Genomic DNA, 26852 nt, shown 5'->3' with positions numbered 1-26852 from the left:
TTCTATACAGAAGTCGTTTTGCAAGTCGCCGCTGATCGTGTGCAGGTCGCGGCGCTGCAAGTCGTGCCGCCCACTATGTGAACCGAGCCTAAGGGTTTAAAGCGGGAGTCCGCCGGGACTCCGGGTTTTTTTTTTTTTTTTTTTAAAGTCAGCAGCTACAAATACTGCAGCTGCTGACTTTTAAAATAGTGACACTTACCTGTCCAGCGCGCCCGCGATGTCGGCACCCGAAGCCGATCTCTAGATCGACACTCGAGTGCTGCCGCCGCCATCTTGGGTATGGGAATCAGGAAATGGAGCCTTTCGGCTTCATTTCCCGGTTCCCTACTGCGCATGCGCGAGCCGCGCTGCGCAATGAGGACGGTCCCCGCTGCCTCTGGGATCTGTGTGTTTCCCAGCAGGCAGCGGGGCACTTGCGGAAGGGGGCGGGCACTTGCGGAAAGGGGCGTAATGTACGCCCCTTTCCGCAGAGAGCTAGCCCGGAAGTGGGTGCAGTTACCTGGATTATCCAGGTAACTGCACCCCCCCCCTCCCCCCTGAAAGGTGCCAATCGTGGCGCCGGAGGGGGGGAGGAATCCGATGAGCGGAAGGTCCATTTTAGGGTGGACCTCCGCTTTAACATTTTTTTCATGTAAAAGAATGCACGTTTATTTATTTATTTATTGTAAAATAAAAACTAAAAACAATAAAAAAAAGTTTTGGCAGCAAAAGTTGCTAAGAGCAGAATTATGAGGCTTCAGAGAGATTTTGCACAATTTTGCACACATTCAACCACATTTGCATACAGGGTGTGATGTTTTCACTTTCTTTTCCTTATATATTGTAGTCGGTGCAAAATCAAAACAGATTCTTCTTCAGCTCAGCAGCAGAAAGGTCCCTGTCCACCCCGCAGGGAGGTAAGGAAACTACATTTGAATTAAAAATGAAGAATTAGTAAATATAGTTACTGAGCAATAAACAGTAGTCAGTGTGTGAAGAACACAAATGTTACATTTTCATATAAAAAGAAATAAATAAGAGAGAAAGCTGCTTTGCCAATCTACTCTCACAGTTCCTTGTTATATATAATTCCAAATGTTCATTTCCCAAAAACATTTTATAAACATGTTTATTGCTGCCGTCGTCTGACATTTATTTGATTTTTTATTTTAAAGTTTAGTATTTTACTGTGTTTACTCCTAGATCATGTTTTATTTTATTTTAATTTTTTTTTATTTTTATTTTTTGGGGGGGGGGTTGTTTCTTTAGAAGTATTTTTATTTTTTTTAGTCCTTTGTGTTATAGAGGGAATTAAATCTGTCTTCATTGCAGTGTTAATTTTAGTCTTAGGACTAAAATGGCAGTCCCATTTTAGCCCTTGTACACACGGTCGGAGATTCCGACAACCAAATCCGTCGTTGTCCGTCGGATCTTGTCCGAAACTGTTGCATACACACGGTTGGACAAAGTTGTCGGAAAATCTGATCGTTCAGAACGTGATGATGTTATTTCATTACGATGGGACTACGTTCAGGCTAGTAGCCAATAGCTTTGATGTAGGAATTTGATCTGAGCATGCCTGGCACTTTGTCCGATCGGAATTTTCTACACATGATCGGAGTATGTCCGATCGGAGCATTTTGTCAGAAAATATTTCCAGCAAGTTGGAAAATTTGGTTCAACGGATATTCCGATGGAGACCACACACAGTCGGAATATCCGACAAAACGCTCCGATCGGACACATTCTGTCGGAATCTCTGATTGTGTGTACAAGGGCTTAGTCTTCTGCAATTGTTTTAATTTCAGTTGTATTTAGTCGACTAAAATGTCCAGTACATTTCAGTAATTGCAATTTAGTTTTAGTTATAGTCTTTTGACTAAAATGGCATTTTAGTTTTAGTCTCATTTCAGTCTTCTGCAATTGTTTTAGTTTCAGTCGTATTTTGTCGACTGAATCTCCAGTATGTTTTAGTCGACTAAAATGTCCTACGTTTTAGTTGACTAAAATCTCCAGTCCATTTCAGTAATTGAAATTTAGTTTTAGTCATAGTCTTTTCACTAAAATGGCATTTTAGTTTTAGTCCCATTTTAGTCTTCTGCAATTGTTTTCGTTTCAGTCGTATTTAGCCGACTGAATCTCCAGAACATTTTAGTCGACTAAAATCTCCAGTACATTTCAGCAATTGCAATTTAGTTTTAGTCATAGTCTTTTGACTAGAATGGCATTTTAGTTTTAAGCCCCATACACACTATCAGATTTTCTGCTGAGTTTTGTCTTCAGACTTACCAAAACCATGTAGTGCGAGGGCCGGCCTGATTGCATACACATTGAAAGTCCTAAGGTTTGACCTCATATTATACGGTTTTGGTAAATCTGAAGGAAAAAATCAGCAGAAAATCTGATAGTGTGTATGGAGCTTTAGTCTCATTTTAGTCTTTTGACTAAAATGGCTTTTAGTTTTAGTTGTATTTTAGTCTACTAAATTGACACTGCTACATTGATGGCCCAAATGATATGCATTACCCTTATCGTTCTTAGCATACCACATCGCAGTATTGCAGTAGCACAGCTCATGTGTTGCATTCCCTCCCACAGCCTGTATCATTGAGTACTGACCCCAGTTAAGATAGTCTGCATCATAGTAGCAAACTCAGAAAAGGAAAGGACACTGGGTATGGAGGGAAAGGAAGAGGGAAGGATAGAAATGTCAAAATAACAAAAGTGGGTCATGCATTGAGAGGACCTTTGCTACTATGATGCAGACTAAGATGCTACTTTGTTTGCTACTATGATGCTAAGTTTGCTACTATGATGCTAAGTTTGCTACTATGATGCAGACTAAGATGCAGACTATCATAAAATGGCCATTTTTGTTCACAAGCGATTGTTTTGGGAAGAGACCCTAAAACCAAACTAAGTCCAGTTGCTCAGATTTTTCATCAATCACGTACCTAAACCTGGATCCAGGGCTGTGGGAATCAAAACAGCACTTGAGGGCTACGATTAGAGGGCATAGCTAGGGCCAAATTTAGACCTTTGGTGGGGGGGCCCGGAGCACTTCAGGTTTTGGGGGCCCCTCATACACAAAGTCGGTTTACATTCTCAATGACAGTCGCAGATTTTTAAACTGCATGACACAACATCGCTCTGAGTTCACTTGAGCCGCCAAAATTTGTTTTTAGAAACGATACAATATAGCAGTCTAGATGAAACTGTCATCAAAATATTACTTCCCAAGATACATTTAATAAAAGAAGTATTTTTTTTTTATATACATTCCATATTATTTTATTAATTATTTTTTTTATATTTTATATAATTATTTTATCTAATATTTTATATAATTATTTTATCTAATATTTTATATAATTATTTTATCTAATATTTTATATAATTGCTTTATCTAATATTTTACATAATTGTTTTATATAATATTTTGTATAGAGGGGGGCCCCTTTTACCCCCTTAGAAATTCAGCACTGGGTGTAGAACCAAGCCCCAACAATTATTAACTGATTACTTTTTTCCTATTGTGTCAAAACTTGATTTACCTTAGTTCACTTGAGCCATCAAAATTTGTTTTTAAAAATGATACAATATAGCAGTCTAGGTTAAACTGTCATCAAAATATTACTTCCCAAGATATGTTTAATAAAAGAAGTAATTTTTTTTTATACATTCCATATTTTATTAATTCTTTTTTTATATTTTATATAATTGTTTTATATAATATTTTATATAATTGTTTTATATAATATTTTATATAATTGTTTTATATAATTATTTTATATAATATTTTGTATAGAGGGGGCCCTTTTACCCCCTTATAAATCCAGCACTGGGCGTAGCACCAAACCTCAACAATTATTAACTGATTACTTTTTTTTATTATTGTGTCAAAACTTTATTTACCTTAGTTCACTTGAGCCACCAAAATTTGTTTTTAAAAACGATACAATATAGCAGTCTAGATTAAACTGTCATCAAAATATTACTTCCCAAGATACATTTAATAAAATATTATTATTTTTTTTTATACATTCCATATTATTTTATTAATTATTTGTAATATTTTATATAATTGTTTTATATAATATTTTTTTATAGAGGGGGGCCCCTTTTACCCCCTTATAAATCCAGCACTGGGTGTAGCACCAAACCCCAACGATTATTAACTGATAACTTTTTTTTTTTCTTATTGTATCAAAACTTTATTTACCTTAGTTCACTTGAGCCACCAACATTTGTTTTTAAAAAACAATACAATATAGCGGTCTAGGTTAAACTGTCATCAAAATATTACTTCCCAAGATACATTTAATAAAAGAAGTATTTTTTTTTTTACACATTCCATATTATTAAAACTTTATTTACCTCCATGCAGGCATGTACTGGCCATTGGGACTACCGGGAGTTTCCCGGTGGGCCGATGGCTCAGTGGGCCACTCTGATGTAAGGGGGGTGCTGATGGGACACTCTGATGTAAGGGGGCTGGTGATGGGACACTCTGATGTAAGGGGGCTGCTGATGGGACACTCTGATGTAAGGGGGCTGGTGATGGGACACTCTGATGTAAGGGGGCTGCTGATGGGACACTCTGATGTAAGGGGGCTGCTGATGGGACACTCTGTTGTAAGGGGGCTGCTGATGGGACACTCTGTTGTAAGGGGGCTGGTGATGGGACACTCTGTTGTAAGGGGGCTGGTGATGGGACACTCTGATGTAAGGGGGCTGCTGATGGGACACTCTGATGTAAGGGGGCTGGTGATGGGACACTCTGATGTAAGGGGGCTGGTGATGGGACACTCTGTTGTAAGGGGGCTGCTGATGGGACACTCTGTTGTAAGGGGGCTGGTGATGGGACACTCTGTTGTAAGGGGGCTGGTGATGGGACACTCTGATGTAAGGGGGTGGTGATGGGACACTCTGTTGTAAGGGGGCTGGTGATGGGACACTCTGATGTAAGGGAGCTGGTGATGGGACACTCAAAATGTAAGTGGGCCGGTCTGGATGAAGTCCAGGGCCAAATTTTTGTCCCAGTCCAGCCCTGCCTCCATGCTTCCCTATCTAACCTAAAAGTGTTAAACAAAGTTACTGTGCTTATTATCAGTGATAATGATGATGAATAAAAGTTGTAAGTGTACAAATAAGTGCCCTTTTTGCTCTCAAACATAATAAATAATAACTATGCACAGAAAGTGTCTAAACCATCAAACAACAATTGAAATTTGTATTATTTAAAAACATTTTTGAGTTCACTCGAGCCACCAAAATTTGTTTTTAAAAATGATACAATATAGCAGTCTAGGTTAAACTGTCATCAAAATATTACTTCCCAAGATACATTTAATAAAATATTTTTTTATTTTTTTTATACATTCCATATTATTTTATTAATTATTTTTAATATTTTATATAATTGTTTTATATACTATTTTTTATAGAGGGGGCCCTTTTTACCCCCTTAGAAATCCAGCACTGGGCATAGCACCAAGCCCCAACAATTATTAACTGATTTCTTTTTTTCTTATTTTATCAAAACTTTATTTACCTCCATGCTTCCCTATCTAACCTAAAAGTATTAAACTAAGCTACTGTGCTTTTTATCAGTGATGATGATGATGATAAAAAGCTGTTAGCCCTTGTACACACGGGTCGGACATTCTGACGACCAAATCCGTTGGATTTTGTCCGACGGATTTTGCCCGAAACTGTTGCATACACACGGTCGGACAAAGTTGTCGGAAAATCCGATTGTACATAACGTGATGACGTTATTTCGTTAGGACGGGACTACGTTCAGGCTAGTAGCCAATAGCTTTGGTCTAGGAATTTGATCTGAGCATGCGTGGCACTTTGTCCGTCGGAGTAGGCTACACATGATGGGAGTATGTCCGATCGGAGTATTTTGGCGGAAAATTTTACGTCGGATACTCCGACAGAAACAGGCCGATGGAGACCACACACAGTCGGATTATCCGACAAAACGGTCCGATCGGACACATTCCGTCGGAATGTCCGACCGTGTGTACAAGGGCTAAGTGTACAGATAAGTGCCCCTTTTGTTCTCAAACGTAATAAATAATAACTATGCATAGACAGTGTCTAAACCAGTGATGGCGAACCTTGGCACCCCAGATGTTTTGGAACTACATTTCCCATGATGCTCATGCACTCTGCAGTGTAGTAAAGCATCATGGGAAATGTAGTTCTAAAACATCTGGGGTGCCAAGGTTCGCCATCACTGGTCTAAACCATCAAACAACAATTGACATTTTTATTATTTAACCACTTACCGACCAGCGCACGCCGATGTACGTCCTATTTTTGAAGAGGGATATCTTGGTAACGGCAGCAGCTGCTGCCACAACCGAGATATCCATCTCTTCAGGCGCCGGTCGGCTGTACGATAACGGTGGTCTCCGCGGCAGATTCGCCGCGAGATCACCGCTATCGGCGGCGGGAGAGGTGCCACCCCCCCTCCCGTCGCCCTCCTGCACCTTCCGCCACTTACCGGAGCCGTCGGTAGCGGCGGAGGCGATCAGGTCCTCTTCCTAGCTGGGTATGGAGACGAGTGAGGCTAAGATGCCCCCCCCACTCGTCTCTATACCATAGGAGGGCAGAAGCAACGTCACTTCCGCCCATACCTCTTAAAGGTATATTTTTTTTAAATGTCATTTTTTCTTTTTTTTTCTTTTTTTTTTGTTGCATTTTAGTCCAAATATGAGATCTGAGGACTTTTTGACCCCCCAGATCTCATATTTAAGAGGACCTGTCATGTTTTTTTCTATTACAAGGGATGTTTACATTCCTTGTAATAGGAATAAAAGTGATCCATTTATTATTATTTTTTTAAAAACAGTGTAAAAATAAATAAAATAAATTAAAATAAATAAGAAAAGAAAAAAAGGTTTTAAAAACACCCCGTCACGACGAGCTCACGCACAGAAGCGAGCGCATAGGTGAGTAGCGCCCGCATATGAAAACGGTGGTCAAACCACACATGTGAGGTATCGCCGCGATCGGTAGAGCGAGAGCAATAATTCTAGCCCTAGACCTCCTCTGTAACGCATAAAAAATGCAACCTGTAGAATTTTTTAAATGTCGCTTATGGAGATTTTTGAGGCTAAAAGTTTGACGCCATTCCACGAGCGGGCGCAATTTTGAAGCGTTACGTGTTGGGTATCAATTTACTCGGCGTACCATTATCTTTCACAATATAAAAAAAAATTGGGCTAATTTTACTGTTGTCTTATTTTTTTATTCAAAAAAGTGAATTTTTCCCCAAAAAAGTGTGCTTGTAAGACCGCTGCGCAAATACGGTGTGAAAAAAGTATTTCAATGACCGCCATTTTATTCTCTAGGGTGTTAGAAAAAAACAAAACAATATAAAATGTTTGGGGGTTCTAAGTAATTTTATAGCAAAAAAAAAACTGTTTTAAACATGTAAACACCAAATCTGAAAAAGAGGCCTGGTCCTTAAGTGGTTAAAAACATTTTTCACAATATATTTTTTTATTGAAAAAGTTTTAAAGTATACAAATATACAAGTAATGCATACAGTATAGTAAGGTATCGAAAAGGTTTACATTAGGGATGCGCCGATACCATTTTTTTTTTTACAACAAGTACAAATACCGATACTTTTTTTTTTTAGCACTCGCCAATACCAATTACCAATACCTACCGCTACTGTTTTGTTTTAACGTCATCAATGGTACAAAGCATTGAAAAGTTATTTACAAATGAAATAATTTAACACATATTTATACATTTCCATTTTGAAACAGTGCAACATTTAAAAAACAAAAAAAACACTTAACCTCCTCGCGCCCGCCCTATAGCCGAATTACGGCCGTAGAGCAGGCGCGTTCGTTCGGGCGGTCGTCCCTGGACGGCCTGATGTTTACTTCCGCAATGCGCGCCGCCGCGGGCGCGCATCGCGGAAGTTCTGTGTTCGCCGTGTCCCCCGGGGACAGGCAAACACAGATCGCTGTAAACGGCCAATCACAGCGGCCGTTTACAGCGTGATCGGCGTGTCCAATGGGAGATGATCTCATATGTAAACATATGAGATCATCTCGCAGCGCCGCTCTCCTTCCTCGCACAGACAGTGCGAGAGGGGAGAGATGAACGGCTGCAGCGGCAGCCGTTCTGATTCTGGAAAAAAAAAAATTAAAAAAATGAAATAAAAAGTGCCATCCGCCCCCAGCAGTGCCATCCGCCCCCAGCAGTGCCATCCGCCCCCAGCAGTGCTATCTGCCCCAGTGCCATCCACCCCAGTGCTACCTGCCCCCAGTGCCATCCACCCCAGTGCTACCTGCCCCCAGTGCCATCCACCCCAGTGCTACCTGCCCCTAGTGCCATCCACCCCAGTGCTACCTGCCCCTAGTGCCATCCACCCCAGTGCTACCTGCCCCCAGTGCCATCCACCCCAGTGCTACCTGCCCCCAGTGCCATCCACCCCAGTGCTACCTGCCCCCAGTGCCATCCACCCCAGTGCCACCTGCCGTCAGTGCCACCTGCCCCCAGTGCCACCTGCCCCCAGTGCCACCTGCCGTCAGTGCCACCTGCCGTCAGTGCCACCTGCCGTCAGTGCCACGTGTCATCAGTGCCACATAGTGCCATCTGTCATCAGTGCCACGTATCAGTGCCATTTGTCATCAGTGCCACCTGTCAGTGTCACGTGCCATCTGTTGTCAGTGTCACGTGTCATCAATGCCACTTATCAGTGCCATCTGTCATCAGTGTCACGCGTCATCGGTGCCATGTATTAGTGCCATCTGTCATCGGTGGCACATATTAGTGCCACGTATTAGTGCCATCTGTCATCGGTGCCACGTTTCAGTGCCACGTGTCATCAGTGCCACGTATTAGTGCCACGTGTCATCAGTGCCACGTATAAGTGCCACGCGTCATCAGTGCCACATATTAGTGCCATCTGTCATCAGTGCCACATATTAGTGCCATCTGTCATCAGTGCCACCTGTCATCATTGCCACGTATCAGTGCCATCTGTCATCAGTGTCACGTGTCATTGTCCTGGTGCTTCAAAAGTGTAATAAATAGTCAACAAGTTAGATGTGTAACTTATGTTCCTAGAACACATGATGGCGCTACCTGCATGTTGGGCCTCTCTATGTGGCCAGGCTGTGAAAAAGTCCCACACATGTGGTATTGTAATACTCAGGAGGAGTAGCAGAATTTTTTGGGGGTGTCATTTGTGGTATACACATGCCACGTGAGAGAAATAACCTATTACAATGACAATTTTGTGGAGAAAAAAAAAAAAATGAAAAATCTTAATTTTGCAAAGAATTGTGGGAAAAAAATGACAACATCAAAAAGCTCACTATACCTCTTACTAAATACCTTGGAATGTCTACTTTCCAAAAAGGGGTCATTTGGGGGGTATTTGTACTTTCCTGACTTGTTCGGGTCACAAGAAGCGAGATAGGCCACCAGTACATCAGATGTGATCAATTTTGTGCGATTCGCACCACAGCTTGTAGACTCTCTAACTTTCACAAAGACCAAATAATATCCACTAATTTGGGTTATTTTTACCAAAGATATGTAGCAGTATAAATTGTGACCAAAATTTATGAAGAAAAATTAATAATTTGCATAATTCTGTCACAGAAACAAAGAAATATGCGTTTTTTTTCAAAATTTTCGGTCTTTTTTCATTTATAGCGCAAAAAATAAAAACCCCAGAGGTGATCAAATACCACCAAAAGAAAGCTCTATTTGTGGGAAAAAAAGGACAAAAAATTCATTTGGGTACAGTGTTGCATGACTGAGTAATTGTCATTCAAATTGTGAGAGCACCGAAAGCTGAAAATTGGTCTGGGCAGGAAGGTGTTTAAGTGCCCTGTAAGCAAGTGGTTAATTAATTTGTAAATAACTTTGCAATGCTTTGTACCAGAAACATAATTTTAAAGAGGACAAATTACAGAAAGAAATGCAGACATTTTCTCTGCAGTAACACTATTTATTATGAAACTAATGCCGGCCATACACGGTCGAATTTCGAATAAATTTTCTTTTCAAAATCAGAAAATTCGTTTTTTTTGTGATCCGATGGCGCCACCATTGATTTTCGAAATTCGGCCGACCAAGCCTTCAATTTCACCTCATGTTGCTACAGAAAAGAATTTTCTTGCCCGGGAATCTTCTTTTCTCTCCGTAAATTTTCTTTTATCTCCGTACATTTTCTTTTCTTATTACATTTCTCGCACGATTCTCCCATCATTGATTAGAAAATCGTTCGTTTTTCAAAAAATTTCCAACATGTCCGATTCCTCAAATTTTATTTCCGCACCAAAATCGGCTGTTGCTGCCGCCCCACTAATGGTGCGAAATTCATACGAAAATTCTTAGATACGATTTTCAAAAGGAAATTCTTTCGAAATTCGAACCGTGTATGGCCGGCATAACACTGCTCAAAATAAGAAAATTAAAAAGTGCATACAATTTGTTGAATTTTATTTTCTAAGGATTGTGAAAAAAAAAAAAAAACATGGTTGCCAGACAGTATCATGAAAAGTGAGCATTACAATATACAGTGGTGTGAAAAAGTGTTTGCCCCCTTCCTCATTTCCTGTTCCTTTAAAAGGCCGTTCATGCTCGAAAACCCTCTAATGTAACTGAATTAGGACAATTCTGCAAAGATGAGTGGGCCAAAATTCCTCCAGGACGCTGTAAAAGCCTCATTGCACGTTATCGCAAACGCTTGGTTGCAGTTGTTGCTGCTAAGGGTGGCCCAACCAGTTATTAGGTTTAGGGGGCAATCACTTTTTCACACAGGGCCATGAAGGTTTGGATTTTTTTTCACCTTTAATAATAAACACCTTCATTTACAAATTGCATTTTGTGTTTACTTGTGTTGTCCTTGACTATTGTTTAAATTGGTTTGATGTTCCGAAACACTTAAGTGTGACAAACATGCAAAGGAACAGGAAATGAGGAAGGGGGCAAACACTTTTTCACACCACTGTATGTATTGCCTTGTTATTTTTAGTAATGACAATGTTTTTTTTTTCTGTTTCATGAATTTTTATTGACTGAACGTAAGAATCGCATACAACATTCCATTGTAACATTCGAACAATAGATACAGTAATGCCCTGTACACAAGACCGGACATTCTGACAACAAAATCCCACAGATTTTTTCCGACAGTTGTTGGCTCAAACTTGTCTTGCCTACACAACGGTCACACAAAAAAAGTTAGTCGGAAATTCCGAACGTCATTAACGCGGTGACGTACAACACGTACGACGAGCCGAGAAAAATGAAGTTCAATAGCCAGTGCGGCTCTTCTGCTTGATTCCGAGCATGTGTGGAACTTTGTGCGTCGGAAAAATTGTGTACACACGATCGGAAATTTGCACGTACGGATTTTGTTGTAGGGAAAATTTGAGAACCAGATCTCAAATTTTGTGCGGCGGAAATTCCTATGATAACTGTCCGATGGAGCCTACACACAGTTGGAATTTCCGACAACAAGCTCCGATCATACGTTTTCAGTCTGAAAGTCTGACCGTGTGTGCGGGGCATAAGAAAAAAATAATAACATTCCGTGTCTGGAAAATGAGTTCTAAAGCCGCGTACACACGGGCGGACTGTCTGGCCAACTTAGTCAGTCGAAACACATTTCAGCGGACAGTCCGCTCGTGTGTGGGCTTCAGCGGACTTTTTCAGCGTGCAGTCTGGCGGACTAAGTATTTCGGAATTTCCGTAATATTGTCCGTCGTACTTTGGTTTCAGCGGACAATCCGCTCGTGAGTAGGCTAGTTGGACGGACTAAGAATGGCGCATGCTCAGAAAGGATTTACACGGCGAAAGGTTGCATTGCTGTGTATTGGACTTCCTATTTCTAGTCCCGTCGTACGTGCTGTACACGTCATCGCGCAAGCTTTCGACGGACTGTTTGTGCATCCGTGTGTGGTCAAGTCCATTCATTCGAAAGTAGGACGGACTGTCCGTCGGATTGTATGAGGGACTAAGTTGGCCATACAGTCCGCCCGTGTGTACGCGGCTTTAGTATAATTAAGGCCTCATGCACACGGACGTTTTTACAGCTGCTTTTTTGAGCTTTTTTTGCAGCTTAAAAACGGCTGTCCATGTTAGTCTATGGCTTCATGCCCACCTAAGCGTTTTTGAGCTGCAAATGGCATAGGCGTTTTTAAGTTGTAAAAAAAAATCCAGGACCAGTGCGTTCCGTGGCGCGGAGCTAGAGCTGTAAAAACGCGAATCGCGGAAAAATGCGGGAAAAACGCGCATAAACGCTTAACATATTTTCTTTGTTTTCTGTGGCATTGTGGGAAATTTGGGAGTGCTATAGCCAAGAGATGTGTTTCTTTAAAAAACGCTAACGCTAAAAAACACGCAAAAACGCCAATGCAAAACGCGGTAAAATTAAAAGATTTTAGATTAACGCGGTAAGATTAAAAGATTTTTCCAGGTGTCAGAGCTAGCTTTGCAGCCAGTTTTTTAAAACGTCCGTGTGCATGAGCACTAAGAAGCAGGCTATACAGTCCAGTTTATGACTGTCTTTAAAATGAATTAAAATAATAAAATAAAATAAAAAAGGGGGGGAGAGGGGTGAAAGGGGTGTGGGGTTAGGGGTTCATTTTGTGCTCCATTTTTCTCTTTACTTTATTCTTTTCTCCCTTCCTCTAGTATCAGATGTATTCTATTGCGGGGGTTTTGTTTTCTGTATTTATACATTTACTGCTTCGTAGACAGAGGAAGATTTAAATTGTATCCAATTATACCATCGCAAGGTGAATTTGGATATTTTTTCCTGTGAGATGCTAATGAGTTCTTCTATTTTCTCTATGTTATTGATCCTGTGGAACCATTTTTTTTTTTTGATGAAATGATAGTTGAACGCCAGTGGCAAGGTATACAGTTATTGCAAAAGTTATTGCCAAATAAACAGGTCCATAGAAAAGCCAAAAATAAAAAGAAGAGTGGTAGGATCAGTACCTTTAATTTCAGTTTAGTATTGAATGAACTAGTGTAAAATAATAATGGGATAAATCAGTTGCTATGCTGTGTTTTTGAAATATTCTATGATGTGCAAATATTTGCAAAATAATTTTGGCAAAATGCATATTATCACTAGGGATGAGCCCAATGTTCACCTGTTTGCCAAATAGCGAACAATTTGGGGTGTTTGCGGCAAATTCGAAAGCCGTGGAACACCCTTTAAAAGTCTATGGGAGAAATTAAAAGTGCTAATTTTAAAGGCATGTTATTGTCATAAAAAGTGTTTGGGGACCCGGGTCCTGCCCCAGGTCCTGCCCCAGGAGACATGTATCAGTGCAAAAAAGTTTTAAAAACTGCAGTTTTTGGGAGCAGAGATTTTAATAAATAAAGTGAAATATTCCTTTAAATTTCATACCTGGGGGGGGTGTATAGTATGCCTGTAAAGTGGCGCATGTTTTCCGTGTTTAGAACTGTCCCTGCACAAAATGACATTTCTAAAGGAAAAAAAAAAGTCATTTAAAAGTACTCTAGGCTATAATAAATTGCCGGGTCTCAGTAATACAGATAAAAGAAGTCATTGAAAAAAACGGCATGGGATCCCCCCAGTCCATTACCAGTCTCTTTGGGTCTGGTATGAATATTAAGGGGAACCCCGTACCAAAATGTAAAAAAAAATTGCGTGGGGGTCCCCCAAAATTCCCTTCAGGTCTGGTATGGACATTAAGGGGAACCCTGTGCCAATTTTTTTTTTTTTTAAATGGCGTGGGGGTCCCCCTTAAAATCCATACCAGACCTAATTTTAAGGGGAACCCCACACCAAAATTTAAAAAAATATGGGTTGGGGGTCCCCCCAAAAATCCATACCAGACCCTTATCCCAGCAAGCAACCTGGCAGGCTGCAGGGAAAGGGGGGCGAGAGAACCGCCGTACCAGGCCACATGCCCTCAACATGAGGATAGGGACAAGGGCCTCATACCCACAACCCTTGCTTGGTGGATGTGTGGGTCTGGGGGGGTCTGCGGGTGGGGGCTTATCAGAATCTGAAAGCCCCCTTTAACAAGGGGACCCCCAGATACCGGCCTCCCCCCTGTGTGAAATGGTAAAGGTGTACAAATGTACCCCTACCATTTCACAAAAAAGTGTCAAAATTGTAAAAATAACAAAACACGGCTTAAGTCCTTTATTAAAAAATAAAATAATAAAAATGTCCCACGAAGTCTTCTTCTTCTTCTCTTGCTTCGCTGATGGACCGGAAAAAAAAACGCGACCGACCCGCCTCCAAGCGTCTTCGCTTTGACAGTTATTTTATAACTGAGGGGGCGGGACCACACCGTGATGTTCCCGGGTGGCCCCGCCCCCTTTGATGCATGGCTTTCCCGGGAGTTAGAGTGGACGGGCCACCCAGTCATGTAAAATGAGCACTTTTGATTATTCATGTTCGTGTCCCATAGACTTTAACGGTGTTTGCGTGTTCGAACAAATTTCTTGCCTGTTCGCATTTTCTGCTGTGAACCGAACCGCAGGGTGTTTGGCTCATCCCTAATTATAACTATATTATATTATATATTATAATGTTATTATTAGATTCCAGTGGAGCTGGTAAAAAGTTGTGATATTTTTAAGATTCGTCAAGTAGGGGGAACAGTAAATATTTTTTTAATATATTTTTTCATATAAAATATCCCAGACAGCAAAGATATCTTGCCACAAATGTGTGGCAGTGTTGAATTGTAAGTCTAGTTAGTTTGCTGCACATTTTTTCTGCCATGTTGTACACTTGCAGAGCACTTGAACACTTGGGCACATAGCAGGTCACAGTGCCCCCCTGTGGTGGGATGACTATTGCACAACATAACTGAACCAGAACTTGCAGCAGACTTGCATAATGTTTGCAAAAAAATTGATCTGGGGTCATGCAATGCTGACTTGCTGAGATTGCAACAAACTTGTGAAGCCTAGCAAGCCTAGCAATAGCTTAGCAAGTCATTTTCAAACTTGCAGCAAAATTGCTTGCTATCTGTGATAGTAGCAGGGGCAGTGGTGGCTGGTGCTGAATTTTTTTTGGGTGGGGCGGCAAAACAAACCCCCCCCCCCCCGCCAGGTCCGCACTTATCCCATCCAGGTCGCAGCTTCTCCAGCTTCTCCTCCTGGCTAATCCGGACTTAAGATCTACCTCCTGTCCTGATTGGCAGGGAGGAGAAGCCAAAAGACAATAGCGAATATTGATTCACTAATGTCCCAAGTGGGTTCGGGCCCAACCTTTTTGAAACCAATTATAGCCTCGGGGCTCTAATCATGTGCTTCAGAAAAAAAACTCATAGAAAACTATAAGTATGGCCCCCCGCATGGAGATTAGAGGGGAGCGCATGGAGATTAGAGGGTGGCGCCCCTGCACCCCTTATGGACCGGCCGCCACTGGTGGCAGGTGTATTCATTATATAAAGAAGGGACATTTAAAATGATTGTAAAGTTTTTCCATTGGAATGTTTTTTTAATCTAATTTCTCATACTTGTCTTTTGATTGTAATAGGAAGGAGGAGGCCTTAATTTTTTATATAAGGTTGCTCAGATGACAGCACAGACGCCATTTCTGAGGATGTCATTTATTGACAAAACATGTTGAATGGGATCAGTCTATGATGTCCTCACATCGAACAGGATAATACCGGTGACCCCACTCCTGATGCATGGAGGTATTTATTTGTCCCAGAGGCACTTCTTACATAGTGCTGTATAGCAAATGTGAATTTTCTTTATATTTTTTTTTTGTTGAATAAAGTTTTAAAAGTTTTTATGTTATGCAAGCCTCTTAATTTTTTCTGAATGATTACTGAAACAAGAGCCTGCACATTGGAGGAGGAGAAAGGGGTAAAGAGAGAACGGATCCAGCTAAAACACCAATTTTGACCTACTTTGAGATAATTCGTCAACACCACCTGGCTATCCCTTAGGGCAGTGGTGGCGAACCTTGGCACCCCAGATGTTTTGGAACTACATTTCCCATGATGCGCAACTATACTGCAGAGTAGGGATGAGCCGAACACACCCCGGTTCGGTTCGCACCAGAACTTTCGAACGGACCCCAAATTTGAACGAACTTTAGAACCCCATTGAAGTCTATGGGACTCGAACGTTCTAAATTAAAAGTGCTAATTTTAACGGCTAATATGCAAGATACTGTCCTAAAAAGGGTTTGGGGACCTGCCCCCTGCCCCAGGGGACATGGGTCAATGCCAAAAAGGTTTTTAAAAATGGCCGTTTTGGCGGGAGCACTGATTTTAATGACGATTAAAGTGAAAAAAAAAAAGTGAAATATTCCTTTAAATATGGTGCCTGGGGGGTGTCTGTAGTATGCCTGTGAAGTGCCACGTGTTTCCCGTGTTTAGAACAGTCCCTGCACAAAATGACATTAAACGGAAATAACACCATTTAAAACTGCTTGCGGTTTTAATCTTATATCTGGTTCCTGCAATAATCATTGAGAAAAATGGCATGGGTAGCCCTCCCTGCCCATTACCAGCCCCTTTAGGTCTTGTACGCATATTAAGGGGAACCCTGTACCCATATTAAAAAAAGGAAATGCGTGTGGCCCCCAGGCCCTATATACTCAGAACAGCAGTATACAGGCGGTGCAAACAAGACAGGGACTGTGTAGGTTTGTTGTGTTATGTTGAATCTGTTTGTAATTTTCAACTGGTACATTTTTAAAGTGTAGTTCCAGTCAAAAAAACTATTTTTAAGCTTTTTGGAAAACATAGGGAAGGGTTATCACCCCTGTATAATTTGTTTTGTCGTCCATCTTTTTTCTTCTCACTTGCTGTTGTCTCCTTCCGTTTGCAAGTAGGAAATGTTTGTAAGTTGGATGTTTGAAAGTAGGGGCCTCCCCTATATGCTCTGCAGAAATGGCGGAACAAGGTGTTGGTTTTGTCACAACATTGTAAGCCCTGAAAGTGACTCTTGGTGGGCGCTGGAGCGCCCTGCTGTGAATGATTATATCAAGAATTGTAATTATATGCCATTGTTGAACAGTGGTAGAAAAATTGACCTTTGGTGGTTGTGGTGCTGGTGCCACAACACTATAAGTCCTCACAGTTACTCTGGGTGGGCACAGGAACGGGCCCTCCTGTGAAATATTATATCAAGAATTGTAATTACATGTCCCTGTTAAACAGGGGCAGAAAAATTGGGCCTTAGGCACTGGTGCTGGTGCCACGACATTGCAACCTCTCCCATATACTCTAGTTTTATTGCAGGAATTAGCCCTGCTGCAAAGCATTGCATCAAAAATTGTAATTAAACGCCCCTGTTGAACAGGGGCAGAAAAATTGGGCTTTAGGCACTGGTGCTGGTGCCACCACACTGCAACCTCTCCCATATACTCTAGTTTTATTGCAGGAATTAGCCCTGCTGCAAAGCATTGCATCAAAAATTGTACTTAAACGCCCCTGTCAAACAGGGGCAGAAAAATTGGGCTGATGGCATCACCCAGAACCAGAAATGTTCTTCCAACATATCAGCGGAGGAGGAAGAGGATAGACAATCAACATAACAGTACAGTCACTCAGCATCAGCATAGGCAGTCTTGAAGGGATGTGATATTTCAAAAAAAATTATTCGGTTACATCAGCTTCAGGTGTTTGGTAGCTGTGGGTGATCCAAGACTGATTCATCTTGATGTAGGTCAGTCGATCAACTGATTCGGTGGACAGGTGCACCCTGTGATCGGTAACAAAGCCACCAGCAGCACTGAAGGTGCATTCTGAAAGAACGCTGGATGCAGGACAGGCCAGTAGCTCAATTGCATACTGTGCAAGATTTGGCCAGTGATCCATCCTCAAGACCCAGTAAGCCAGAGGATTTTCGGTGGCAAAGGTGATCAAGTCTGACCTTGCCCCTAGGTATTCCTGCACCATGTAAATCAGACGCTGGCGATGGTTGCTGGAACCGATCATACCTTGGGGCTGCGGACTAAAAAATTGTCTAAAAGCATCAGTCAGATGGCCACCTTCTCCACCGCTCCTTCTGACCAATGCCTCAGCAACACGTTGTCCAGGACCAGGAGTTTGTAACCTCCCAGTCTCTGGGAACGTGTTGCACAGACCTTTCTGCAAGGCCTCCTGGAGAGGTCTCATCCTCTGCTCCCTCTGCGATGGCAAGATAAGGTCGGCAACCTTACCCTTGTACCGTGGATCAAGGAGAGTGGCCAGCCAGTAATGGTCCCTCTCCTTGATCCGAAGAATACGAGGATCCTTCCGCAGGCTTTGCAGGATCAGGGAGGCCATGCAGCGTAGGTTAGCTGAGGCATTCGGTCCGGAGTCCTCTGGGTCACTAAGGACAACATGATCCGCAGCTACCTCCTCCCAGCCACGTACAAGTCCACGTGTTTCTTGGGACTGTAAATCATCCCTACAAGACTGCTGCTGCTGATGCTGAGTGCCAGCCTCCACCTCCATGCTGACACAATCATCCTCCTCCTCCTCCTCTTCCTCCTCCTCATCCTCTTCCTGTGTGATGGGTGGCACTGCAGGAACACTGTCTGGATAAAGGGGGCCTTGAGAGGCAAGGAAGTCCTCCTCTTCCTGCCTCAAGTGCCCTGTCCATTATTCCACGCAGCATATGCTCCAAGAGGTGGACAAGAGGTACAGTGTCACTGATGCATGCACTGTCACTGCTCACCATCCTTGTGGCCTCCTCAAACGGTGACAGGACAGTGCATGCATCCCTGATCATGCCCCACTGGCGTGGTGAGAAAAAACCAAGCTCCCCTGACCCTGTCCTGGTGCTGTAGTCGCACAGGTACTCATTGATGGCCCTCTGCTGCGTGTGCAGCAGCTGCAACATGGCCAACATTGAGTGGCCAACATGAGTTCCACCTGGTGGGCATGTCACATATAAGGCGGTTCTTGGGCAAGTTCAACTCCTTTTGGAGCTCAGCCAGCCGAGCACAGGCATTAAATGATCGGCGGAAATGCACACAGACTTTCCTGGCCTGCTTCAGGACATCCTGTAAGCCGGGGTACCTGCCCAAGAACCGCTGCACCACCAGGTTAAGGACGTGAGCTACACAGGACACATGGGTCAGTTGTCCCTGTCGGAGGGCGGAGAGGAGGTTGGTGCCATTGTCACAAACCACCATTCCTGGCTTAAGCTGGCATGGCGTCAACCACCTCTCGGCCTGCCCCTGCAGAGCTGACAAAACATCCGCCCCAGTGGGGCTCCTGTCCCCCAAACAAACCAGAGCAAGCACGGCATGGCATCGTTTTGCCTGCGTACTTGCGTAGCCCCTGGAACGCCTATGGAGCACCGCTGGTTCTGAGGACAGAGCACTGGAAGAGGCCATGGGGGAAGAAGAAGAGGAGGGGGTGGAGGAGAGAGGTGTGTCACAACCAATAGTAGCATTTTGGAGGCGTGGTGGCGGAACAACCTCCAACACTACTGCACCTTGTCCTGCATCCTTCCCAGCTGCCAGAAGAGTGACCCAATGGGCCGTGAAAGACAGGTAACGTCCCTGTCCATGCCTGCTGGACCCTGAGTCAGCGGTAATATGCACCTTACCGCTGACCGCCCTGTCCAGCGAGGCAAGGACATTGCCTTCCACATGCCAGTAGAGAGCCGGAATCGCCTTCCGTGAGAAAAAGTGGCATTTGGGGACCTGCCACTGAGGAACCGCACATTGTACAAACTCACGGAAGGGGGCCGAGTCTACCAACTGAAAAGGCAGCAGTTGAAGTGCTAGCAATTTAGCCAAGCTAGTATTCAACTGCTGGGCATGTGGATGGCTGGGAGTGAACTTCTTTTGCCGGTCCAGCAGCTGGGGCAGGGACATTTGCCTGCTATAATCCAACGTGGGTGTACTGCTAGCAGAGTGCCCGGAAGCACTTGGCTGTGACACATCTAATTCTACACCTTCATTCCTCTCAGAGCAGGTTTCAGAGAGGACTGAAGGTCTAGTGGGGTTGGAGATGCCAGCTGATGAGGAGCAAGGAGAGGTCCGCTTTGTTCTTTGGTGTATGTCTTTGAGGTACGCTTGCCAACGAGCTGCATGGCAGGTCAACATATGTCTGGTCAAGCATGTGGTGCCCAAGCAGCTGATGTTTTGGCCACGCGAGATACGCTTGAGACATATGTTGCAAATAGCAGCGGTGCGATCTGATGCACTCGTCTCAAAAAAGGCCCACACCAAAGAACTTTTAGAATAACGCGCAGAGGCAGCGCCCTGCACAGGCGGAGCTCTGCGGTGTGATTCAGTCGATGTGCTGCCCCTAAGCTGGCCCCCGGAGGGCATCCTGCCTCGTTGGACATGTGCCTCCTCCTCCTCCTCTCTTCTACCAGGCACCCACGTGGAGTCAGTGCCCTCATCATCCCCTCCCCTCTTCTACCAGGCACCCACGTGGAGTCAGTGCCCTCATCATCCCCTCCCTCTTCATCGCTGTAGCAAACCTGGCAATATGCTGCAGCTTGTGGAACATGATTGCCAGATTGCTGTCCTTCTTGAGCATCCCCTCTCTCTGCATTCACACTACTGCCTTCCTCTAGCTGAGTGTCATCATCAGAGCCTACAAAACACTGGGCATCCTCATGGAGCATGTACCCAACACTGTGCTCAAAGAGTTCAGGAGACTCCTCAGGAAGACATTGTGGATCTAGGGAAGGAGTCACTGATGATGACATTGAGAGGAGGGAAGACGATGCGTTGGCAGCTGCTTTGCTAGTACCCTGAGACTGGGTGAGAGAGGATGAGGAGGATGAAGAGGGCTTGGTCATCCACTCTACCAAGTCGTTGGCATGTTGCGGTTCAACATGTCCAGCTGCCGAAAAGAAGGACAACATGTCCCATGGCCACGTGCTGATGACAATGCACCGCGTCCACGACCAGCACTGTTGTCTCTAGACACAGAGCCTGCTTGCTCTCTTTTATCGGCTCGCGCCTGTCTGCCTCTCCTTGCTGGCCTTCCAGACATGGTAATGGCCTGAAGGGAGTTGGGTAAAACAGCAGTGTAATGGAGTCACACAACACCCACTAAGCCCTGCAGATGGCTCTATTAGAGAACAGCAATAAAGGGTAGATACAGGTGTATATTGTGCTGGAGGCACAAAAAACCCACTAACTCCTGCAGATGCCTTTTTTATAGAACACCAGAGATAAAGGGGTATATACAGATGTATACTGTGCTGTGCTGGAGGCACACACAACTTCCAATAACTCCTGCAGATGGCAAGTGGGCTCAAATAGAGAAGAGCTATGTAGGTGGATTATAGCGGTATGTACTGGGTACAGAACACGCAGACAGCACGCACAAGCTCCTAACACTACTGACTGCAAGCTCTATTATAAAAGATAGATCACTAGCTATATAGGTGAGGTGAATATAGCGGTGTATACTGCGGTCAGGGCAAGCAGACAACAACCACTACAGAAGAGCAAGATCGAAAATCGGCCGATAACGATCGGTGTGTACTGTGTTGAAGGTACACAGAACACCCACTAACTGCTTAAGACGCCAACACACTACACTAGGCCGCTGCGCTGGCGGCCTTATATAGTGTGGGGCGTGTACTACACAGCCTGAGCTATGATTGGCCACAGGCATCCTGCCTGTGGCCAATCATGGCTCTCCTCGCTGCTGGCGCTGTGATTGGCCAAGCATGCGGGGTCACAGTGTATGCTTGGCCAATCATGAGCCAGCAATGCACTGCGATGACGCAGTGCATTGTGGGCTGTGAGCGCCACACGAATTTGGCCCATAACGTTCGGAATTCGCCGAACGGGCGAACAGCCGATGTTCAAGTCGAACGTATGTTCGACTCGAACACGAAGCTCATCCCTACTTAAAAGGTGAAACTAATATATGAGATAGATTCATTACATGCAAAGCAAGATAGTTCAAGCCGTGATTTGTCATAATTGTGAGGATTATGGCTTACATCTCATGAAAACCCCAAATCGAAGAAAATTTGAATATTACATGCAATCAATAAAACAAGGATTGTACATAGAACAATATCGGACCTCTGAAAAGTATAAGCATGCATATGTACTCAGTACTTGGTTTGGGCCCCTTTTGCAGCAATTACTGCCTCAATGCAGCGTGGCATGGACACTATCAGCCTGTGGCACTGCTTTAGTGTTATGGAAGACCAGGATGATTTGTTAAATCCAGAGTCAACACAGCCGTCTGCCCAGAGATTTTGGAGCACTTCATGCTTCCTTACGCAGACGAGCTCTATGGGGATGCTGACTTCATTTTCCAGCAGGACTTGGCACCTGCCCGCACTGCCAAATGCACCAAAACCTGGTGCAATGACTGTGGGATTACTGTGCTTGATTGGCCAGCAAACTCGCCTGACCTGAACCCCATAGAGAATCTATGGGGCATTGCCAAGAGAAAGATGAGATACATTAGCTCTAACCTTTAGCTCTTCTGCATTGTTCGGTCTCATGTATCTCATCTTTCTCTTGGCAATGCCCCATAGATTCTCTATGGGTTTCAGGTCAGGCGAGTTTGCTGGCCAATCAAGCACAGTAATCCCACGGTCATTGAACCAGATTTTGGCGCATTTGGTAGTGTGGGCAGGTGCCAAGTCCTGCTGGAAAATTTTGTCAGCATCCCCATAGAGCTCATCTGTGGAAGGAAGCCTGAAGTGCTCCAAAATCTCTGGGTAGACTGCTACGTTGACCCTGGACTTAATGAAACACAGTGGACCAACACCAGCTAATGGCATGGCTCCCAAAATCAACACAGGCCGTGGAAACTTCACACTGGACTTCAAGCAGTGTGTGCCTCTCCATTCTTCCTCCATACTCTGGGTCCTTGGTTTCCAAATGAGATGCAAAATTTGCTCTCATCAGAAAAGAGGACTTTGGACCACTGAGCAACAGCCCGGGTCTGTTTTTCTTTAGCTCAGGTAAGACGTTTCTGACATTGATGGTTGTTCAGGAGTGGCTTGACAAGAGGAATACGACATTTGAAGCCCATGTCCAGGATCCGTCTGTGTGGTGGTGGCTCTTGATGCACTGACTCCAGCCTCAGTCCACTCCTTGTGAAAGTCCCCAACACTTTTGAATGGCCTTTTCCTGACAGTCCCCTCCAGGCTGCCCTCATCCCTGCTGCTTGTGCACCTTTTTTCTTCCACACTTTTCCCTTCCACATAACTTTCTATTAATGTGCTTTGATACGGCACTTTGGGAACGTCCAACTTCCTTTTACAATTACCTTTTGAGGCTTTCCCTCCTTATGGGGGGCGTCAATGATGGTTTTCTGCACAACTGTCAGGTCAGCAGTCTTTCCCATGATTGTGATTCCTACTGAACCCGACTGAGAGACCATTTAAAGGCTCAGGAACCCTTTGCAGGTTTTATGGCTTAATTAGCTGATTAGAGTGGGAAACTTTGAGCCTAGAATATCACACCTTTTCACAATATTCTAATTTTCTGAGATTGTGGATTTTGGGTTTTCATGAAGCTGTAAGCCATAATCATCACAATGATGACAAATCACGGCTTGGACTATCTTGCTTTGCATATAATGAGTCTATCTCATATATTAGTTTCACCTTTTACGTTGCATTAGTGAAATAAATGAACTTTTGCACGATATTCAAATTTTTAAAGTATTTGATTATTGGAGATTATGATTGTTATCATTTTAATTGTTGATTTTTTTTATTTTAATTGCACAGTTTTATTTTGAGCTTCTGAGGAAGTCCCATTGGGATGCAATGCATCAAATGGAGTCGGTCCATTATGTTAGCGCTCCACTGGGAGGAGTTTTGCAAACGAAATGGCTGAAGTGGTCGCTGTGAGATGAGTCGGTGGAGTGAATGACAGTTCTGTTTATGTGAGTAATATTTTTGAACATTCTTTATTTACATTTTCTTCAAAACATAATGTTTACTATAAAACATAACAAAAATAATACTGCTCCTATACATGAAGGAACATTACCGAACATCATACACATTAGACTTGTGCACAACGGAAAATTTTGTTTAGTTTCGGTTCGTTGTCATTCGTAAAATACATCATTTTGTTCTGTTATAGTCGTTATGTTACGGTAATAAGTTTTCGGATAATTCGTTATTATTCGCAGAGTGTCGAATTCATTCATTCATATTTGTTGAAATTCGCTATTTATGTATGTATAGACATTTCGTGATAATGATTTGTAGTTTGGAAAGTAGTTTGTTTGTTTGTTTGTTTCTTTCGCATTCGTTGAAATTTGTTATTTTTTTATTCGGACATACGGATGCAAGAAACAAATTGCACATGTCTACTGTAAATCACTTATCTTTTCAACTCATAGTAGTCCCTGTGAACTTCCCTGATTTTCCTTCATGTGTAGTACGCTTGTGCAATTCGTTTCGTAACGAATCAAAATTTAGCCGAATTTTGCATCTTTCGGACATTCGGATGCATCCGAATGTCCGAATAAAAAAATAACGAATAAAAACGAATACGAAAGAAATATAACGAATGAATTTGAATGAATTGGACATGATTCGGTAATTCTTTAAAGATCTAATGAAACAAAAGGTCAGCTCAAAGTAAATCTTATAGTCCAATCAGATAATTAATTTTGTAGCGGGGGATGGATTACTGGCAAAGTGCATTCCTGAGAACTGAGTTAGAAGGGTGTTGTATTGTATTTGAGCCGAGGAGAAGAGACGTTGTCATTGTGTGTGTTAAAAGATTCAATAAACAAACGACTTTCCAAACTACGAATCATTATCACGAATGTCTATACATACATAAATAGTGAATTTCAACGAATACGAACCAATGAATTTGACACTCTACGAATAATAACAAATTATCCGAAAACATATTAGGGTAACATAACGAACATAACAGAACAAAATGATGTATTTTACGAATGACAACAAACCGAAACTAAATTTTCCGTTGTACACAAGTCTAACCGTTATATTGTATTTGAGCCGAGGAGAAGAGATATTGTCATTGTGTGTGTGTTAATAGGTTCAATAAACATTAAATAAACAAACGACTTTCCAAACTGCAAATTATTATCACGAATATATATATACATACATGAATATTGAATTTCAACTAATACGAAAGAAATTATAGTGGATATAACGAATGAATTTGACATGATTCGAGATTCAGTATAACGAATATCGGCACTCTACGAATAATAACGAATTATCTGAAAACGAATTAACGTAACGCAACGAATATAACAGAACGAAATTATGTATTTTACGAATGACAACGAACCCGAAACGAAGCAGTATTTCCCATTGTGCACAAGTCTAATTTACAGCACATTTGAAAAAAAAAAAAAAATTGGGGCCAATCACATGCCTCCCTGATGGTATGGCATGATGCAGTGGCGTCACTAGAGTTGGTGTCACCTGGTGTGGTAAAACATGGCGTCACCCCACCTTCCCCATTATAACACCTCAAATATCATCCTCTCTTACATGTAATTCCCCTACAGCCCTCCTTCAGTTACATTCACCCTTCCCCCACACATTTATAATTTTCCTGCAGCTCCCCCCAAATTATAACCCCCTCCTATAATTGTAATTCCCCTGCACCCCCCCTTTCAATTATAATTCTTCTGCAGTCCCCCCTTCAATGATATTTACCCTTCCCCCACAATTATAATTTCCCTGCAGCCCCCCTTAAATCATAATTACCCTCCTTCTACACAAATAATAATTACCCTACAGCCCCCTTCAAATTGAATTCCCATACGCTCCACAATCTCACATTGCATACAATTCCCCTGCATCACCTCCCCCAGAAGGGTGTCTCACCTCTTCCCCAGCTGGCATCACTCCATCCAGCTCAGGCTAGTAAACAACCGCCCATTACCAGGATAACCGGGGAGCGCATGCCGTGTGATAACATCGTGTTCAGGAGGAGAAGTGAGCCGAACTTATCCTGCAATGTGGGGAGGGGACACGGGGTAGACAGAGAACCGACCAACCATTCATGTCTTCCCTCAGAGGTCACCGCTACTCCTCCGGTGTTGTCACCTAATTCCAGTTGGTGGCCCCCTCACATACACATATATATTCATAAAAGGGACCCTTCACAGACACATATATATCTATTTGATGATGTCACCCCTCTGGCTGGTGTCACTCGGGTGCTGTCCACACCCCCTGCACCCCCAAGGTGACCCCACTGGCATAATGGATAACTACAGTATCTGCCCATATTTCTCAGCATTGAGGACACCATTGATCCTGACCAACTCTATTTGCAGAAATGCAGCCCCAAACTTGCAAGAAACCTCCACCATGCTTTACGATCGGAAATTCCGCCAGCAAAAGACCGATGACAGCTTTTGGTCAGAAATTGCGACCGTGTGTATGCTCCATCTGACTTTTGCTGGTGGAAATGCAAGATTGAGAGCAGGTTCTCTATTTTTCGGTCGGAGAAAGTTCCGATCGGAAATTCCAATCGTCTGTAGCAATTCCGACACACAAAACTCCTACGCATGCTTGGAAAAATTCAGGGCATGCTCGGAAGCATTGAACTTAATTTTCTCAGCTCGTCGTAGTGTTGTACGTCACCGCGTTCTTAACGGTTGAAAGTTCAAAGAACTTTTGTGTGACCGCGTGTATGCAAGCCAAGCTTGAGCAGAATTCTGTTGGAAAAACCATCAAAGATTTTTCTGGCGGAAATTCCGCTTGTGTGTTACATACATACACCAGTCCATCCTGAGTGAGTGTCTACAATTGTCCCTATCCCTGTACATTGCACACTCATGTCAGTGCCTACCCTCAAGGAGCCCACAATCCAAGGTCCCCAACTCCCATTCATACACTAGGGCCAATTTTGGATAGAAGCCAATTAACCTACCTGCATGTCTTTGGAGTGTGGGAGGAAACCCACG

At 43.2% G+C, this 26852-nt stretch overlaps 1 protein-coding gene across 2 annotated transcripts in view; it reads left to right on the top strand.

Annotated features, from left to right (window-relative positions):
• Positions 1 to 835: 835 nt before the first annotated feature.
• LOC143923331 (guanylate-binding protein 6-like) overlaps positions 836 to 26852 on the top strand; it is a 108380-nt gene continuing 82363 nt past the window's right edge. For both annotated transcript variants that reach the window (XM_077446944.1, XM_077446945.1), the window contains exons 1-3: positions 836 to 896; positions 15512 to 15674; positions 23662 to 23819. The gene's annotated coding sequence lies outside the window, so the exon portion shown is untranslated. The remainder of the gene's footprint in view (positions 897 to 15511; positions 15675 to 23661; positions 23820 to 26852) is intronic.

This window comes from Lithobates pipiens, unplaced genomic scaffold (genome assembly GCF_037356315.1).
Source record: "Lithobates pipiens isolate NorthernLeopardFrog02 unplaced genomic scaffold, aLitPip1_a1.2 Scaffold_22, whole genome shotgun sequence".
Lineage (NCBI taxonomy): Eukaryota > Metazoa > Chordata > Amphibia > Anura > Ranidae > Lithobates > Lithobates pipiens.
This window is presented reverse-complemented; position numbering and strand designations above follow the sequence as displayed.